Genomic DNA, 17,136 nt, shown 5'->3' on the forward strand with positions numbered 1-17,136 from the left:
GTATCTATAGCATATTAGAGCTTAATCAGAAAAGATATGTGCTATTATCCCTGTAACAAGTTAACACTATTGTCTTGTTGGGAAAAGGGTAAAAACATAGAAAGATCACCATGGAGGTACTTTGCAAATGAGAGACTTAAACTGATCGTGGTGCAGACATTGAAGTACCCCTCCTGCAAGCCCCCATTCCCAAAAGGAAGCAAACACTAGGGTAATTTTAAACTTTGGTGACGTGAGAGTAATCATGGAGCCAACAAAACTCAAACCCGACTAAAATCCTAACTAGACCTAAGAAAAGAAAGGTATATCCATCATAAAGTGACATGACATGATATGCTGAACTGGAAACCACTGCTGGGGTAACAAAGGATTGAAACACCACATGCAAACAGCAGTCATCAAGCAAGCTGAAGGACCTTTATTTAAAGACACAGGCCAGCTCCTGGGAGCAAAGCTGCAAGGGTTCAAGAAACAGGTTAGCTCCTGAAAGCAGCAAGCAGGCCTGAGAAAAGTTATGCAAGGACAGATAAGAAGCTTACTCCTACACAGTAGGGGTTCTGAATGGTTTGCTGCTGGGGGGTTATATTTATGCTCAAGTTTTGGGTCTAGGGCATGAGCTGTGGTGGTCATGCAGTTTCTTGATTGGTCAACCTTGGCCAATGTCCTAACAGATTAACAAGTGATAGTGTCATGGACTTTTTTCCTTGTTTTTGATTTTCTCTCATGTTATGTCTCCTGAGGGTCCTATGTCTCCTGAAGTCACAGTTCTTCCCCCTGTTATGTCACCCAGGGCCCCAGCCTCTATCTTTTTGTCAAGGTCTAGCCTCTAAATTACAAGGATGAAATTATATGCCTCAATCTGTGCTGTCTATACAAGATGTCCAACTTTGAATAAAAAGAGTTGTGGCAAAAGAAGGTGGCATCAGAGGCAGCTCCCTGCTTTGCTTCAGGAGGATAAATACAAAAGTAGTCTAGTGGTCATAAACAGAGAACCCCATGACTTGGTGTAAACAAGATTATCTTGGACAGCAGAAGCTAACAAGAGCCATACCAGAAGGGACACTGAGGAAATTCAACTCCATACAGGAAAAGGTGGGTAAGAGAAGAACCTAGAGACTGTGATCATGGTAGGAGCCTGATCTGAGGTGAAAATCTCAGAGCTGTGTTACCATATTTAGCTGGGGATGATGGGATGGGGAAGGGAGAGCTAATTAAAGAGGCCAGTTTCTCAGTGAAGAAGATTGGGTGCAGAACTGTGATGCCCTTCACCCAAGCCCTCAGGCCACCAGCTGATCCTGTGACATGCCACAGTGTCATGACCAACACACTATAGAGACGTGGGTCTGGAAACCAGAGAGGAGGGCTATGAGCAGCACCACAAACCTGAGACACTCCAGCACAACACTTCACACAGTGCTGGATCCCTCCAGGGTCTTAATCCAGCCTCTGAAAAACAGGTACAAATCAATTCTCCCCAACATAAAACTTACTGAAATTCCAAATCAGGATTGGTCACATATTGGGTCACAAAACAAGTATCAATAAATTCATGAATATTGAAATCATTTTGAGTATCTTCTCTGATTTCAGTGGTATCAAACTGGAAATAAATCACAAAAAGTAAGCAGGAAAAAAGAATGGGTCTCAATGTCTAACACAAATGAGGAGCACACGTTACAATGTGCACTCCATAGATTGAGATTCAATGTGAGTGAATGGTTTGTATTTTGGACAATCTTATCAACTATGTTTATGTCAAGGCTCATAATAATGTACGTAAAGATAACTTCACAACTCCAGCATCTCATGGAGCCTACATGATATTTTTGTTTCATAAGTTTGAAATAATGATAAGTTGCAAAATGAAAGATCTATAGATGAGATAGCTCTCTGCTTGAAATAAGGAAGGGAAGGAGGGGAATCTGAGTCAGGCAGCAGCAGAGCATACCAAGTACATTTGTAATTTCAATATGTGAGGCAGCATAGATGAATACTCAACCAAGAACCTTTTCTCATGTGTAGATGTGACAAAAGTGTGCATATAGTTCCTTCTGATGTGTGGTTTGTAGTAATGATATGAAAACATTTTACTAAACAGATTGTGTGTTTATATACAAAATCTAAAATGTTTTAAATAAATGTATATTTAATACTATATAGTCAGTAATATAAATATATATACACATATATTTAACCATCACAACAATGCTATTAATAATACTGTTACCCCAATTTACAGAGATTAAGTAACTTGTCAGCTACAGGCACAAAAATATAGGGAGTGTGTCTAAAGGAGAAGGAAACAGAACTAGAATTCTGAGTTCTTACTCTGTCCCTTACAGCAGATAAACCCTTAACAGTCAGAAATTGCACTCATGGTTGCGGTCTAGTCCAGTGGTGGCCCAGACCAGAGGAAGAGCTCTCCCTCCTTTCACCATTCTGAGATGTTTCTAAAGCTCTCCAGGAAGGAGCTGAGAACCAAGGGAGCTGGGAGGATAATTGTAAAATTTCTTTCTAAAAATTCAGTGAGGGGGTCCGATGGACTATGGTGGAGGATTATGGGTGCACTGACAGTAGAGGTAGTATAATAATATACATCAGAAGAGATATGAACCAATATCCCTATATCAAGTATTGTGTGGTTAACCAAGATTACCTCAATTTAAAAAATGTGTACAATTGAAAAAATAAAAGACTAGTGGCTCTCTGATCCTTGTTGCTCTTGCTTCCATGGAATAAATTACTGTTGTGTATTATTGTTCATGAGGCAACATGAGAAGAAATCCAGTGAATTAATGCTCTCACTTACAAAGAAATGCTTGTATCAGAAAGAACGGAATATACAAAGAGGGCAAAACTTTTCTCTGGGACAAGAGGAGTGTTCTTTTTGTTTGTTTTTTTTTTGTAGTTTTTTTTTTTTTTCATAAAAATTTCAAAACCTTCCTGTACTTCAAAGTCTTTCACAGAAAAGACTCTGAAAACTAAATTACTTTTATAAATTAAAATCTATAAATGAAAACCAACTAAGTTCTGGCATCAAATACAGTGAACCAAAACTGAGAGGAGCTCAGCTTCCTCACTGCTCATTAACAGGACAAGACAGACAACAGGAGACAGAAATCACATTCGGTTCTTTAAAGAAGCAGGATAAAATCAAAATAGTCCAAATAAAATTGAATGTGTTTCTGATTTACTTTATACCACTCCACTTTCATTCCCTTTCCTTTTAAATTCCTCTGACTGCCTCCCTGGTATAGGGGTTAAGTCTCAGTGCTATCAGGCTAACACCGCTGTGGCTTGAGTGTGACCCCCAGCCAGGAGCTAATCCACATAAGGCACAGCAGACCTCTCCTGTCTCCCTACCAGTGTGTTTCAGTAGATCCACCTGTTCTGCTCCCCACTCTTTTCTCTGGTGAATCTTCTCACCCCATGCACCTCTGGCCTACACCCCAGTTCTTCTATACATAAATAAATAAATAAAACAAAAAAATTTCTCCAGTTAACATTCTTAGGTCACTGGGTCAAGGTTTTATTTATTGAGTTATTTGTGCCAAAGGAAAGGGGAAAGGGAGGAAGGGAGGGAAAAAGGCAGCCCCTTGTTTGTCTTACAACTGTGTCCTCAATTTTGAAATAACTTTGAATTGGTGTTCTCTCAGGTTGGTCCATTCTCCTCTTTCTTCAATTAGTTATATTCCTGCTATTGAGCATTATTATTCCCACTTGATAGCAAAGACAATAAGAAATCAATGAAATAAGTGTATACACCATACATTGTGGGGTGAAAGGGCCAGAGAGTCCATTTCTGAGTAGGAAGCTATATCCAATAACAAAAATTTCACCTTGACAGTAGAAAAGTGATCATGTTGGAGGGCCTTCCCTGGTGGCGCAGCGTTTGATCGCTGGGCTGCGAAGCTGCCTGTAGCCTCCGCAGTGCCGGTTCGATCCCCGGCCACAGGGCGAGGGTCCCACATGGCACGCAGAACTCTCCTGCCACCCGCTGCTCCCCTCAGTAGTGTATTTTGTCAAGTCTGCCTGTTCTGTTCCCCGCTCTGGCTCTGGTGTATTCTGTCACCCTTCCGCGCTTCTGACTGTACCCAGTGCTTGTATAAATAAATAAATAAATATTTTTTTAAAAAAAAAGCCATCAAGTTGGAGCTCCTAGCAATTAAATTTCCTGCAGTAACTCAGAATATAAATCAGCAGCTCACTGGGTACATGTTTTGCTGCAGTAACTCAGAATATAAATCAGCAGCTCACTGGGTACATGTTTATTGCTCACATTTGCAGGTTCTTTTGTTTTTGTCAGGAAAATTAAAGAAATAGTTGTTCACATGTCTATAAAACCATAAAAAAAAACCTGACATCTACAAATGATAGTGGTTGAGCTAAGTTGTATTAATTATTCTAAATTACAACCAATAATAATGCTAAAGCCTGTACCTCTTCTGTCCTCATTCTGCTGACAGCAGCATTCATCAGATGCTTCAGCTTCTGCATCATCAATAAAACCCACTGCACCAAGCCTGTCCCGCTTTATCCTGCCTATCATGACTTTAATGAAAAGGGTTGTTACCGGAACCCAGCTGCCTCAGTGGTGGGAGCCAGCAGGAGCAGTGGTGTTTTCAACCTACTGCTCCACCAAAAGTCAGTTGTGGCAGTTGCTCCTCAGAGCCCAGTAACTGCAATTTTTCAGTTGTGGCAGTTGCTTGTCAGAGACCTTCTATGCAACAGTGTACTTTCTGGATGGTGGAATGGACCAATCAGGTGCTAGCTATAAGCTGATTGGTGCTAAATAGTCCAGTCAGCCAAGATTGAAAAATGGTCCAATCAGACTTGTGGGCGGGGCACCCTGAAAGAGGATATAAGGGTTGGCGGGAGATGAAGGGGGATGAACAGAAGAGATGACGCCAGCCCCCAAAAAGGAGAGACAATGCCAGCCCAGGAAGAGGGGGCCGAACAAGACAGAATACTCCAGCCTCTGGAGAAAGAAAAAAGAAGGGGAAGACTTGGTTCCTGGCCGCCAAAGAAACAAAAAAGAAGCATCCAGCAGCCGACCTCCAGGAAGGAAGAGAAACCGAAGACCTCTGTCAGAACCTGGGCCTGGTGTCTCAAAGAGCTGTTGGTATAACCCAGCAACTCACAAAGAGCTGTTACTTGGTGTCTCTGATACTACCTCTCAGGGACCAGTAGTGGCCATCACTGCTAGCCAGTGCTATCCAACATTCCTTGTGACTGGTAGCAACAATCACTGATATTGTCTAAGTGAGACAGCCAACCACTTGTGGATACAGTAAGCTCTTTGTTTTCCCCATTTGTAAAATAAACCTCATGGTTGTTATTCCTGGAGCCTTAGTTCTCTTACATTTGTGCGTGTGGGTGAGAACCCACAAACAGCGACCCGTCCTCTTTACAGCAATGTCCTTTGTTTGGCTCTAGCCCATAGGCCCCTATTGCGTGGGTGTTGTATTGCTATAGCCCTTGGCTTTGATTTTTGGCCTTTTGGCCTTTGGGGGCTTTTTGGTGGCTCTCTGGTCTCAGAGCCTGAGAAGGTGGGTGGCTGTTCCATCCTTCCATCTGGCCTACTGCCTTGTGGCCTCTTTCTGCCCTTGTCTCAGGGTCTCTTTTTAAAACTTCTCTCTTTTGCTGGATACAGTCTACTTTCTTGATGGTACTTGACAAGGTAGAGCTCTATAAGTCCTTCCCCTTCTCCAGGGTGTCTAGGAAGGAACTGTGATGAGGCCAAGAGATTCTGAAGATGTTGAATGAGTGGGGGGAAGGACTCCCCAGCAACTGGGACCCTCTTTTTTGCACTCTAGCTGGAGCTGGTGGTCCAGGAGACTTACTCCTTAGAGGCCATGGATCATAAGGTCCTCCTGCTGTAGCCAAATTCATTGTCATACTAGGAAGTGAGTTTGACAAAGTGATCATTGCGGTTAATGCCAGCTTCAGTATCAACATTGGGTGTCATTGCTGACATCGCTGGAGACAACCTAGTTATCAGTATAGCCCAGGATGCCTTTGGGGACAGAGGAGTGGCTCTGATGCCTATCTCACCAACTTCTTGATGTCATCATATTTGGCAGCTTTCTCCAGGGAGCAGGTGAGATCCACAACTGATACACTGATGGTGACACATGGAAGGCCATGCCAGGGAGCTTCCAGTTCAGCTTAAGAATGACATTGCCCACAGCCTTGACAGCACCAGGAGGAGGAAAGATGATGTTCTGAGCAACCCTTTGGCCATCATACCACAGCTTCTCAGAGGGGTTGTTCATTTGTCCTCTAGGTTACTAAGGTGGCATTGACTGTGATCCTGAATCCCTCCATGATGTCAAAGTTGTCATGGCAGCCTTGGGCATTGGGGCAAAGAAGTTGATGTCACAGGAGGTGTTGCTTACAATCTTGAGGGAGTTGATATACTGTTCATGGTTCATACCCATCAAAAATATGGGGTATTAACTGCAAGGGCAGAAATGATGACCATCTTGACCACACACTTAAAGTGAATTCCAGCCTGCCCCATGGTAGTGAAGACAGCAGCAGACTCCACAAAATATCCAGCACTAACATCACCCCATTTGATGTTGACCGGATTTTGCTCTTTGAAGATGTTTGTGCTTTCCATTGATGAAAAGCTTCCCATTCTGTCAACTGTGTCAATGAACTTGCCGTGGGTGGAATCATATTGGAACATTAGATCAGGTCAATGGTCAATGAAGGAGTCATTGATGGCAACAACATCAGTAAAATCCATTCACCCCAATCTTAGCCATGGTGTCTCAGGGATGTGTCTGGCACTATATGAGAAGAAACTGCTATTCATTGAACTGTGAGGAGCAAAAAGCCAGTGTATCTTCTTTTTCACTTTTTTCCCCCATTTACAATGGTCTTCCACTAATTTTGAGAAAATAAAGAAAAATGTTCTGGAATAATATATATTTCCCCTAGTTCTTATTTTGCTTTGAAATGGAAACTACTAATATAAATAGAAATCCCAGGGTAGGGAAAAAAAAAAAACCACATATATAAAGAGTAGGACTTTTCCCTCACCCATAGGGACTATGTAGTCTTTCGGGCTGTCCACTTTATAATTAATTCTTCCTGAAGGTGATATTAAGTATTATCTTTAAATCCCTAGAGGGCAAGACTTAGCTTCTTCCATTGCCTTCAAATTCTAAAGCTGTAATGTAGTCACCAAGCAGAATGATGTCAGAGGTTGAAGAAAAAAGTTCACATAAAGCAGCTTACATAAAAGAGGAAAACAGAAACTAAATATTTACTTAGAAGACAGCAGAAATACTAGAAAGTAGAAAACTATTCAGAGTACACAGATAGATATAGTCCACTTTCATCTTGATGATGATAAATGGCACATATGGATAGTCCTGGGGATGAAAATTTCTGACCATGCTCATGAAGATGTTACCCCCCCCCATATGATCACACATAAAGGCACAAACATCATGCATTGCATAACTAAGGTGACTTTAAATAAGCATTTTTTAGTTTGTACTTTTAGTTTTTCTGTTAGCTCCTAAAGAATTGGTTCACCAGATTTCCATGTGTGATGGCATACTTTCCCAAACAATGTATGCAGGAAACGGAGTCTTGTGATCTTTTTTTTTTTTTAAAGATTATTTATTTATGCAAGCACTGAGTACAGTCAGAAGCGCAGGAGAGTGAGAGAATTCACCAGAGACAGAGCGGGGAGCAGAACAGATGGACTGACTAAATACACTGCTGAGGAGAGCAGCTGGCACGGCAGGAGAGGTCTGTGCACCATGAGGGACCCTCGCTGGTGGTCAGGGATTGAACCAGCACTGCAGAGGCTGCAGGCAGCTTCACAGCCCAGCGCTCAACCGCTGTGCCACTGGGGAGGCCCGTCTTGTGGTCTTAGTGCCTGTAACACAAAAAATTTCTCAGGAGCATTACCTAAAGGGCAAAAACTCTTCCAAAAGTGCAATGCTTCCATTATTTCCTTCGCACCTTCATTCCCCCAGAATACCTTAAATATGACATAGAATAGAATACCAATATTGAGTGTTGGTGACTGTGGTGACTGCACCAGTTTGTATATTCTCACAACCTTATGATATAGGTGTTATAGAATAAGTCAGTGTCATTTCCCTCCGGCCAAAGACAAACAAGAATGTTGAAATTGAACAAGTTGTTCATTACAGGAGAATGCACACCATGAAAAACTATAATTTTGTTTATATTTATTGAGGAGACACGGTTTATAACAGTGTGTACATTTTAGGGGTATAGGTTCATACCTCTATAAATGTATGTTATCACTTCACATCCATCGCCAGTAAATAGGTTTTAGAAAGCACTTATAGGATTTAGGCTTACATGAGGAAATGAGGAGGTAGTTTTAAGGAAGCAGAATTTTGCTCAAGATAGGATGCCGTCAGTAAAATGGGATAATATTATTACTGATCATCTTAATAAATTTTACCTATTTGAGAAGGGGAATGAAATAAGGCAAAAGCTGTGGCTGGTAAAGAAGAAGTAATCACCAATATTAAGCAGTATGGGGGTTGTTTGGTAATTTCTGTGCTTTGGGCAATGCTCGTGCTTTTATCTATATTTAGATATGATTACAGGAAGGTCTTGTTTTATCCTTGATCAGTCATGAACAGTCACAGAGTGGTCTTGTCTGATGCAAATGTACTGGAAGCATTTTATATTCCACAGGAGAATACCAAGCATAGGTGTAAACTTCAGATCAGTTTTGGATCTATCAAGTCCAAGCTGATAGTTACATGCCAGCTCCTGAATGTCAGGGCTCCTTTTGTATTTCTCAGTAACTAAAGAGATTGAAGAACTAGTCCAATGTCATGCAACTCATAAGTCTAAGGACCAACATGTTAATATAACTCTATCTGGTCCTTAAACCCAAACACTTAACATTTTTTAAATATTTTATTTTATGTAATTCTTACATCATTTTTCATTTTTGCACAATGTATGCATTTTCATTTTGGTTATATTCCCCATACACTCCTGCCTCCCTTATTTTGACCCTAATCCTGCCTCTCCTTCCCTCCTCCTGGCCCCCATAGTGTGTCTCTGGTTTGTAGTTGCTTGTTGATTTTGATTTTTTTAATTATAATTAGTCTTTTTCCTGGTCCCTTATTTGGGTTTTCCAAATTCCTGCTATGAGTGAGACCATGCGGTATTTTTCTTTTTCTTTCTGGCATGTTTTGCTGAGCATGAGCCCTTCCAGCTCCATCCATGTTGCTGCAAATTGCATGAGTTTATCTTTTTTGATTCCTGAGTAATATTCCATTGTGCATATATACCACATCTTCTTGATCCAGTCATCTATTTGGGGGCATTTGGGCACTATGGAAAGCTGTATGGAGATTTCTCAACCTACTAAAGATAGAGCTTCCATATGATCCGGCAATTCCACTCCTAGGTATTTACCCAAAGGACACAGAAACATTAATTCAAAAGGTCACCTGAACCCCTATGTTTATAGCAGCACTATTTACAATAGCTAAGCTATGAAACAACACTTAACAATTTGATGCCATTTAATTTTCGTGAAACATCTGTTTTCATTTTCCTGGAAGTCCCAGGGGAATCCAACCATACTTTCTGGTATGTTCTGTGGAAAGAATTGGATAGAGTCTTGGACCATTGACTATTAACTCAGTGAGAATTCAAATTTAATATAACCTAAATACACTCATTTCCATGACAGCCTCTTGCCTTCCATTTTTCCAGTCTTTGTGAAAAATGAAATTTTGTTCATTTTCATTTATGTTTGAACACCTTTAGTTGGCGCTCCTCAGCCTTTTAGTTCCAGCCACCCAGTTTGATAGACTTATCTTGAGGCTAATACTGCAAATGAACCCCTCTTTAAATAAATCAATAGTTAGAATGCAGAAAATGCTAAGGAAACCTCCCTGCCAGGGTGTAGGGATACAGATAAACTGAAGTAGGTGAAGGAGTGGAAACACTCTAAGGTGTAAAAATTAACTGGTTTCACAGGTGATCTTTACATATTAGGATAGTTACCTGGGCAATACTAGTGACCAGTGCTCTTTTACTAACATAGAAATTAAAAATCTAGGGCCTCCCTGGTGGTGCAAGGGGTTAAGCACAGCACTGTGAAGCTATTTGCAAACTGCAGCATGATTCGATCCCCCAGCTGGCCAGGGAGCTACCCACATGACACAGCAGACCTCTCCTGTCTCGCCTGCTTCTCCCCTCAGTAGTGTATTTCAGTCAGCCTGCTTGTTCTGTTCCCCACTCTGTCGCTGGTGAATCCTCTCACCCTCTGCACCTCTGGCCTGTACCCCAATTCTTGTATGCATAAATAAATATATCTTTAAAAAAAATCTACCTCAAAACAGGTTCTGTTTTCATAAAACACCAAGTGTCTACAGTTAGTAGACTTTTGGTATTTATTTCCAGCAATACTCTATGCTCTGAGCACTCTAAGGGCAGGGACCAGGTATGACTCGCTCTCTAGCCTCAGAGACCGACACAGTGCTTGGAAATACAACAAGGTATCTCCATGAAGAGACATAGGAGTAACATAGAAGTAGATATTAGTTCTATCACATACATTTTGGGCACAACTGTGGGACTGAAGGGGAATTGTACCTTCTTCCCAAAAGAGTTCACAGGGCCCTGTGTATGACTGAACTATCAAAAAGTTTCTGTACGCCAGTCTTATATTCATTTAATTTTTTAAATATATGAAAATTATTTTTTCACTGACCAAAACAAGCATTTTATTGTATCCATTCATATAGGAGTACTAAAAGTGCCCTGCAGTTCTTTATTCGTAAAGTTAGCATCTAGTTGTTACATTTTTTGGGGGAATGAGGGGTAATCCAACCATTTTTTAAATTAAATTTGTCAGTCATTCACATGTCTGTATATCTGTGAATTCACATATAACTCAGGGGTTACATTTTTTCCTCTGTACAAGTACATGCTGCACTCAGAGAAGTTACAACAGACATCTCAGTTATATGGGCCCATAAGAGCCCAGCATAAACATCTATATGCTAATAAATTGGATAAACTAGAAGAAATGAACAAATTCCTAGAAGTATACAACCATTCATGACTAAATCAGGAAGAAATAGAAAATCTGAACAAATCAATTACAAGCAGTAAATTGAAACAGTAATCAAAAGACTTCCAAAAGCTAAAAACCAAGACTAGATGGTTTCCTTAGTGAGCTATACCAAAACTTCAAAGATGAGAAGATACTTATCCTTCCAAGCTCTTCCAGAAAAAAAAAAAAAATGAAGAGGGAATGCTTCCACATATATTTACAAGACTAGCATTACTCCAAATGCAGACAAGAATATCACACAAAGAAAACCATAGATCAATATCACTAATGAACATAGAAGCAAAAATACTCAACAAAATTTTAGCAAATCAAATCTAAAACTACACTAAAACAGTCATGACCAAGTAATATTTTTCCTAGGAACACAGTATGTTTCAACATCTACAAACCAATCAACATGATTCACCATGTCAATAAAAGATAAAGAGCATGTGATCATGTCAATAGATACAGAGAAGTATAAAATATGTTTCAATATCCACTTATGATTTTTAAAAAATCATGTTTTTAAAAAAACTCCAAAAAAGGGTCACAAAATAAGGTCATATGAGACAAAACCACAGTTAATATCATATTCAATGGTGAGAAACTGAAAGCTTTTCCTCTTAGATCAGGTTCAAGACAAGGATGCTCAAATTACTACCACTGTTCAACATAGTATTGAAAATACTACTAGACCAATTAGGAAACAAGAAGGTATAAAAAGAATCCAAGCTGGAAAAGAAGTAAAAATATCATTATCTGTAGATGACATGATAATACACATAAAAAAACCTAATATTACACTGGAAAAAAAACTATTAGAAACAATAAATCAGTACAGTGATATGTTGGGCCAGAAAAATCAATATACAAAATTGGTTGTGTTCCTACATAGAATCGATTGGAAAGGAAAGAAATTAAGAATACAATTAATTTTATTATTGCATCAAAAAAAATTAAATATCTACAGGTAAAGTTAACAAAGGAAGTGAACTATCTCTACAATGAATTCTCTTAAAACATTGAACTGAACAGAAGACACAAAGAAATGGAAAAATAGTCCCCACTCATGGATTGGAGGAATTAATATTGTTAAATATTAATCTTACCCAAAGCAACATACAGATTCAGTGCAATCTGTGCTAAAGATTCAATGACATTTTTCAGAGGTAAAGAAACAAATTACCAAAATTTACACAGAACTGTAAAAGATCCTGAAGAGTCAAAACAATCCTGATTTTTTAAAAATGGAATTATCGGGCCTCCCCGGTGGCGCAGCAGTTGAGCGCTGGGTTGCGAAGCAGCCCGCAGCCTCTGCAGCACCGGTTCAATCTGTGGCTGCACCCTGGCCACCAGAGGAGGGTCCCACATGGCGCGCAGACCTCTCCTGCCGCCTGCTGCTCCCCTCAGCAGTGTACTTTGGTCCTTCTGCCTGCTCTGCTCCTGGCTCTGGCTCTGGTGAATTCTCTCACCCTCCCGTGCTTCTGACTGTACCCAGTGCTTGTATAAATAAATAAATGAATATTAAAAAAAAAGGAATTATCACATGCTCAGATCTTAAACTATATTACAAAGCCATAATAATCAAAACAACATGGTATTTCGAATAACAATAATCACATAGATCAAGGGAATAGAACTGAGAGCCCAGAAATAAACCCATACTTATATGGACAATTAATGCACAGTAAAGGAGCCAAGTGTGTATAATGGAGAAAGGAAATTCTCTTCAACAAAGGACATATGGAAAACTGAACAATCACACACAAAAGAATGATTAATTCATGATGGATTTTTAAAAACTGGATTGAAGACATGGATGTCAGTATGGAAATTATAAAAAACATAGCAGAAAACATAAGCAAAACACTCTATGATATTGGTTACAGTAATATTTTTAGGGACAAACTCCAACAGCAAGGGAAACAAAAGCAATAATAAATAAATGAGACTATACAAACTAAAATGTTTTGGCACAGCAAAAGAACCTATCACTAAAATGCATAAGCACTCTACCAAATCGGAGTAAAATATTTGTACATCATACATTTGAAAAGGACTACATTTGAAAAGATCTACAACAAAAGCATAAAACTCAACACAAAGAAAAAAATGGTCCAGTCAATAAATAGACAGAAGAACTAAATAGATATTTCTCCAAAGAAGACATACAGATTGTCAACAGGTACACACAAAAAAATGTTCATCATCACTTATTATCAGGGAAATGTAAATTAAAACTATAATGAAATACCACCTCATACCCAGCAACATATGAATGGACCATACCCAAAAGACCAGAAATATCAAGTGTTGTGGAGAAAAAGGAAACTTTGACACTTTTGGTGGGGATATGAAGGCTCTCAAAATATTCAGTATATATCTACCATACAATCCAGGAGTCCCTTTCCTAGGTATCTAAGTAATGGATGAAAAAACATTAATTCAAAGGCATATATGCACTCCTATGCACATTGCAGCTCTAGTTACAATAATTAAGTTATGTAAAAATAGCAGATGAGTATATTAAGATATCATATATATGTAGTTGAAAATAGAATGCTAGGCTTAAAAAAGATGAACTCTTGTCATTTGTGACCACATAAAACTGTAGGGTATTATTCTAAACAAATATATAAAAATGAATCATAGATGATTTCATTTACATGTGGATTATAAAGAAACAAAACGAACAGATAAAATAAAACCAAAATAAACCCTAGAAACCTGACTGTAGAAAGTAAAGTATGGAGAGGGTCCAGTGGACTAAGTTAGAAGATTACAACTACTTTGGTGGTGGGTGTGATGTGGTTTTGAACCTATAGTACTCACTCACATACAGTGTTGTATATCAACAGTACCTCAATACAAAATAATACAATTTTAAAAAGAATATACCTTCACATAAAGTCTGAAAAAAAATTGTAATTTGTTGTTCACAGTCTGGAGGTTAGAAGTCTGAAATCAAGGTGTTGTTTCAAACTTGGAAAAGATGCAAAAGCATGAAGTTCAGATGAATAGATGAATATTCTTGAGATTCTGTCAGCAGAGACTCTGCAGGATGGGCCCTTGTCTTCAGTTAACACACATCATCTTTTTTTAGGATTCTTTCAGATTAGGAGACACATAAGTAATTCTCTCCCTGTCCTTCTGCCAAGGTCTGGAGTGGAATGCTCTGCCCCCAGCTCCCTCACCCTGTCCTCCATCTCCACACCACACACAAAGATGATTTTCCAGTTCACAGTCTGGTCATGCCCCTCTCCTCATTGCCTGTCTCCCCATGACATCCAGTATAAATGTCCAAGCTCAAGTCCTCTGGGTATCTGACATCCTTTGCTTCTAGTTTTACTCCCTGTCATTAGAAAAAATATATTCTCATATACATATTCTGCCCATCTTGCTCAGCTATAACTACACAAATATGATATTTTCACCAGTCTAGGTGCCTTTGCACAGATCTGATCTACTCTCCCCACTTTAGCTCACCTACTTTCTTAAACTCAAATTGTCTTTAATGTGTTTACCCATCCAATTCTAGGAATCTATACTAAAGAAATACTTACACACATGCATAGAGATGTATACAAGGATGTCCATTGCTTTAATTTTTGCATTAGAGAACAAAAAAGGAACAACCCCATCAGCCAGCTGAATAACTTCAGTGTACCTAATTCTGTGGTCACAATGGATCTGATGTGTGATATCAGACTGGTATGGGGGAACCTGGAAAGAATTCCATGGCATGTTATACTGGGGATTCCTAAGGGGCAATGAAAGATAAGTCCCTTCACTGTGGGTGACCTCTCCTATAATCCTGAGAGAGTCTTAAAGGATGGGACTGGAGAAAAGGGCTAGGAAAGGAGTTTAATATTATTTGTGCATGAATGAGAAGTACCCAGAGTCCCACACTGTTTAAAAGGATTCTGGCCACCCACCACACAGAGGCAAAAGAAGCAGACTTAGTGTGAAAGATTTTTAATACAATTAGTGTTCATAGAGAAGAGAAGGGATTTTTTTTTTTTTTTTTTTGTGGGACCCTCGCCTGTGGCCAGGGATCAATCTGGCGCTGCAGAGGCTGCAGGCAGCCTCGCAACCCAGCGCTCAACCGCTGCGCCACCGAGGGAGGCCCGAGAAGAAAGGGATTTTTAATAATAGTTTCTCATTAAAACTCCCAAAGAACTTATCCACTTATAGGCAAATACCCAGCCAAGCAGCATCAGCCTGAAGCAGGGCCACTGATACCTGAAAACTTGCCATTGTATAAAGTGCCTTCTGGCAAGGAATCAGAAAGGGATTAGGCAGGTCCCAGAGAGCAGGGACAGAAGGAGAGACACAAAGTTCAAAATTAAAGTACAAATCAAGATAATGGATATTTGGTCTTTACCAAGGACCAGGAGCAGTGTCCCCATGCCTCTTACCCACAAGTCTCCTCCAAGTACCTCTTCCACGTGTCTCTAAAATGTCTCCACTCCACATGTCTTCTTCTAGTCACTAGGTACAAATCAAAGCAGGAGAAATAAGAGAGGCAGGCCCACCTGCCTTCCATGCTATATAGGCCTACCTGGTCACTCAGCTCTAGCCCTAGCTCCCAGTAGCTCCTCCACATAGGAAGTCTGGTTCATGGCATACTAGAACTTATAACCCAAGGCAACCGCATCTAAATGGAGTGAGAAAAATTGTGTTTCCCATTCATGGAAGTGTATCTGTAACAATATCATAGATCCCAACTCCTGAACGGGGTGTTCAGATCATAAAACATGCATATTTGTGCTCTTCTCATAACCAAAATTTCACTTTGTCACTTCCATTGACTAAATTTGAAATTATGTATAATTTTTACAAAGTAATACTGTACTGGAAGGAAATGAGTGCCACTATATTTCTGGATTAATTTGATTAAGAGTCAGAAAATCTGCATTCAAATTCTTAATCTGACTAGATCTCTAACTTGGAGCCAGTAATTTTGTTTAACTGTATGGGCTACTTTTTTCCTCACCTGTGCATCAAGTGCATGGAACAAATAATCTATAGAGTATCTTTGTTACACAATTATATTGATTTATTCCTCTTGAGTCTTGTGCAATATTGATAATTGTAATTGCTTGGTTTTGCATTTTGGGATACCTCAGACTTAGTGGCATAAAAAGAATTGAAAGCCAAGTTTTTTAGCTGAAGCAAAAGCAAAATTTATTTAGAGACAGGACAAAAGTAAGCCCAGACAGAGAGATCTGGACAGGAAAAACTTGGGTGTATTTTTGCCCCATCTTTGGATGTTACTGGTTTTTAAGGGGATCCTGGGTTTCCTTCTGGACTGACTCCCACCTCTCCCTTTCCCTTGGGATGGGAAGGGCATTTGCTTGCTTCAGTGGGAATTGTTTTATAGCTGAGTTTGACTGGTTTTGAGCAACTGCCTCCCCTGGGTGCTTTTTTCCTTTCTGATGCTTTACAGACCTTCTGCCAATTCAAAGGCCTTGGTCTTTATGGCACTATTATGCCTGGTCTAGGGGCACAGTTTGTTTGTTTCATTGGTTGGTTGTTTGGTTTGGGTTTTGGCTTTTTAAAGTTTCATAAGCCCAGAACTTTTGTAAGTCTCTGATGTCTTGGGTGGCCAGTCTTTGATCAATTCCAGGCACTGTATCTCTTCCCAACTGCCTAATAGCTAAACTATTATTGATTATCAGATGATATGCAAAGTTTATATATAATCATTTTAAGCCTCATAATAAATATGTGAAATAAATACTACTATCTCCATTTTATGGAAGATAATGAGACCCCCAAATTAAATATCTTGCCAAAAGTCACAACCAGAAAGTTGTGAAGTTCAAATCTAATTTCAGACAGTCTCAACCCCAGAATCCATGATCTAAACCTTTCAGTTAAATTACAATTAAAAGTCAACCTTTCGGGCCTCCCCGGTGGCGCAGCGGTTGAGCGCTGGGTTGCGAAGCTGCCCGCGCGCGGCCTCTGCAGCGCTGGTTCGATCCCCGGCTGCTCCCCGGCCCCCAGAGGAGGGTCCCACATGGTGTACAGACCTCTCCTGCCGC

General features: G+C 39.8%; 1 protein-coding gene across 2 annotated transcripts in view; it reads left to right on the forward strand.

Moving 5' to 3' along the window:
• The window catches only part of PLD5 (phospholipase D family member 5), a gene marked incomplete at its 5' end in the record, with an annotated part of 439,585 nt that overhangs the window by 370,686 nt on the left and 51,763 nt on the right, over positions 1–17,136 (forward strand). The window lies entirely within an intron of this gene.

The sequence above is a fragment of the Talpa europaea genome (assembly GCF_964194135.1).
Source record: "Talpa europaea genome assembly, chromosome: 14".
NCBI classification, from domain to species: Eukaryota; Metazoa; Chordata; class Mammalia; order Eulipotyphla; family Talpidae; genus Talpa; species Talpa europaea.